This window comes from Rhododendron vialii, chromosome 5a (assembly GCF_030253575.1).
Source record: "Rhododendron vialii isolate Sample 1 chromosome 5a, ASM3025357v1".
In the NCBI taxonomy this organism is placed as follows: Eukaryota; Viridiplantae; Streptophyta; class Magnoliopsida; order Ericales; family Ericaceae; genus Rhododendron; species Rhododendron vialii.
In genome coordinates, this window is record NC_080561.1 from 17,903,505 (window position 1) to 17,907,192 (window position 3,688).

Sequence of the window (3,688 nt, forward strand, 5' to 3'; positions counted from 1 at the left end):
CCCACGTGTCATCTGCAAGGCGCTAACGTGTCAACCCCGTGTCGCTCGCTTGGCACTGATGTGGCACCCACGTGTCGCCCGCATGGCACGTGTGGTGTGTGGGCATGCGTGCCCGTTTTCGAAATTTCCGGATTTCGAGACGCGAGGCAAGGGGCCCGGGTCGAGGGAGCACGAGCGGGGAAGCAAGCGCTCGCAAAATACAGAGTCGCCACTCGGGTTTTGAAGGTTCGACACCCAAGGAACCGTATTTCGAAGCACTTGCCGCGCTGTTTGATTTGAAAAAGTTAAGGAACTGATCCGTCATAACCATATCTGGGTACGGGAGCCAGGTTACGAGAGGGGAAGGGTTTTATGGCACCCCTCTCGCCCAATCCGGAGATCGGTCTCTACTTAGGCATTTGCGAAAGATGTTTGTTTGCGATTCTGTTTCATTAATCAATTTTTAGCCATTTAGGGCGGGGGAACAGTTTAAGGGGATTAAAACTGTAACATGTTTGCAGGATGTGATAAGATATGGCATGGGTTAGTGAGATGACAAGTAATAAATGGAATGAAGTTCAAAACGTTGATCATATATCAAAACAGCGCTGTGTATGATTTTGGCACAAACGAACAGCCAGCTTGCATGCGTGAGTTCATCCGCATGCAAGCGAACCATCGCGCGACATAACCATATACTCGCGCGAGTATTGACGCTTTACCAATAGTTTGAATTTCACCCCCTTCTGGGCTCTGGAAAGACCAGTGCTCACCCAGGTGCAAACCAAGCAGTTTATGGGTACTTGAAAGTAAACAATATTACAGCCAACAGATGGAAATATTATGAAAATGCAACCCCTAAACAGTGGGGGTGTCTAAACAGAGGCCAAGGCCAGGTTGCTCATGCAAGGGCAATCCCTGAAAGACAGAGAACCATCGCGCGACAGGGTGAGACAGCCGCGCGATTGTTCAGACTGGACTTCCAGGAATTGCTTTGCATACTTAGGGCTCTGAGACATGTTCAGGAGCATCCCAAAAGCATTCCAAACAAAGAGGTGTTATAAACTAAGCCAAACAATGATTTTCAACATGCAAAACAGCAAAGCAGTGAGCTAAAGCTCCTTAAAAGACTTTTAAAAGACTACAAACACAATAATAAACTTAAAGACCAGGGTCCCTTCCCCACGTGGTCCAATCTCACGCAGACAGAATTGTCGCGCGAGGATACGGGACCATCGCGCGAGGGTTTCCCAGCTAACAGCTCTTGAAACTCTGCCGGCTTTAGGGCCAGAACTGGTATCGATTACCAGCCTTGACCCTGCCAGCCCCCCTCAGGGGTTCGAACAGTGAGCAGAAAGATATTATACCTTTGCTTGAGTGCCTTGGAGATGGCTTGAATGATGAGATGGTGAGATTTGGAGGGTGATTATGTGGGAGTGAATGGTGTGAGATGCTTGTGCTTGAGTTTGCCTTCTTCTTTCTTAAAGAGAGATTTGTAACCCTTTGCAAGGATGCATGGGGGGGGGGTATTTATAGAAAGAAGGGGTTAGTGGATGGCTAACCAAGGCCTTGTAACCAGCCAACAATGCTGGTTACAAATGCTTGGTGGAGGAGTGGGTGGCAAAGGTGATGGGAGAATGGGGGGTGAGGTGGTGCAAGGGGAGCCCCCCCAGAACGCTGTTCCGCCGAGAAAACGGGGTCACATAGGCCTGTAGCCCCCTGACCACCACGCAATCTGGTTGAAAATGACAGGTGTTGACCATCGCGCGATGAAGTGAGACCATCGCGCGAGGGTCCAGCCAACCCCGCGATGGTCAATGGTCAAAGCCTTGACTTTGACCACCACCTGGCAAACGGACCATCGCACGAGGGTCCCATATTGTCGCGCGACATTCAGACCAAGGTCCAGGTTCTGATTAAAGGTTTTAGGGCTAAGGATGGGTTCCTCACATGCCAAACTCAAGCCACTCCAAGTTCTCGAGACTGTTTCGACCTGATTCATCATCGGGGAATCAAGGAACCGAAGAACAAAGTAAAACGATCGGGAAGTCAAATTGGGGTGTCTACAGTAGTCCCTCTTTGACAGCACGCGGAGCACCATTGGCTGGTACGGGTAACGTCAAAGATTTCTAGACACCCATCCAATCCACCCAAAAGCCGATTTAAACGAAACATGCTAGCAAGTATATACAAATACCGTGCACCAACGGATTGGGGGAGCAGATTGATTGTTGACACAAATTTGGACGGATGGATGGATCGTCGCCGATTGAAATTGGACGGAGGGTTCGTCGCTGACTTGAAATTGGACGGATAGATCGTCGCTGTTTTGATGATCGGACGGATAGATCGTCGCTGACTCGGAATTGGACAGATAGATCGTCGCTGCTTGATACTGGACGGATGGATCGTCGCTGATTGATAATCGGACGGATGGATCGTCGCTGATTGATAATCGGACAGATGGATCGTCGCTGATTGAAATTGGACGGATGGATCGTCGCTGATTGATAATTGGACGGATGGATCGTCGCTGATTGAAATTGGACAGACCACTGCTGGGGATACATAAATGTGTTTCGGGTTTAAAAAGACATTGACTCGTGATAATCCTCAAAATCGTTGTGGGGCCTAGGCGAAAACCCGTGTGCTTTGAATGGACGGATAAGCAGGATCGGGCTTGTCCAGAAGTTGGATTGGGCCTACGGCCCACTTGAATCATCGCGCAACAGAGCCAGACCATCGCGCGATGGTCGCGTGCTAGGACTTCGGTCTAGGAATGGCCCAAACCCGGCCCAACCTGTTCCACGCTTTTAAACTTCCCAGGGACGTTACAGAAGCAGTTTCCAGTGATTTCGAAATCTCACAACTCCTCACCATTCTCAAACTCTCCAAACCCACAACTCAAACCTTTTGATTTCTTCACCAAAAACCGATAAACCCACGCTCGAACACGCACCCATGGGGGATCATAGCAATGGTGGCGGTGGAGAAGAAAGGGTTGATCGTCCGGAGGACGAGGGGGGACCCACGGAGGTCAATACAAGAGATCAAGCGCAGGCGGAGATGGCTGCTGGTACTGGCACAACGGCCACAGGCGGCAGCGATGGAGTTCAGGGCCGCGAGGAGGAGGCGGTTGGCGACGAGAATCGTCGCGCGACGCAGTCAGACCGTCGCGCGACAGTGCAGGTCGGGGCCGCGAGCCCTGGAGTCGTGCAATTGGACCCGAGTGAGGCCGTGAGTGGCTCGGTAGTAGTTGGCGGCACTCTCGAGGGTGTAGGCAGTGGAGGTACCGAGGGTGGTGGCGACGAGCCAAGCGAGACTCCGCCAAGGGATCCGGCGAAGGGTAAGGGCGTGGCGGCCGAGGAGGAGGAAGCCACGGAGGTTCCTGAGGAGGAGGTACTGTTTCGGCCGGGGGCCACGTCATCAGGCCACAGGCCGATCACGAGACAGGATCTCGCGGAGTTCCTGAGTGACGAGAGATTAGCCCGGCTTCTGGAAGAGGATCCCATGATTGGGGCTGCCGTGTTGGAGGCTCGAGAGGAGCGAGAGCGAGAGATAGCCGCTTCAGAGGCTATGGCGAGGGCCGAGAGGGCGAGGGCCGCCGAGGAGGAGGTTTTGAGAGATGCGGAGGCCGAGGAGCGGGTTGGAGCGAGGGGGGAGGGACCCAGAGTGACAGCAGTGTCAGAGGCGGAGGGCTTGACTCGTG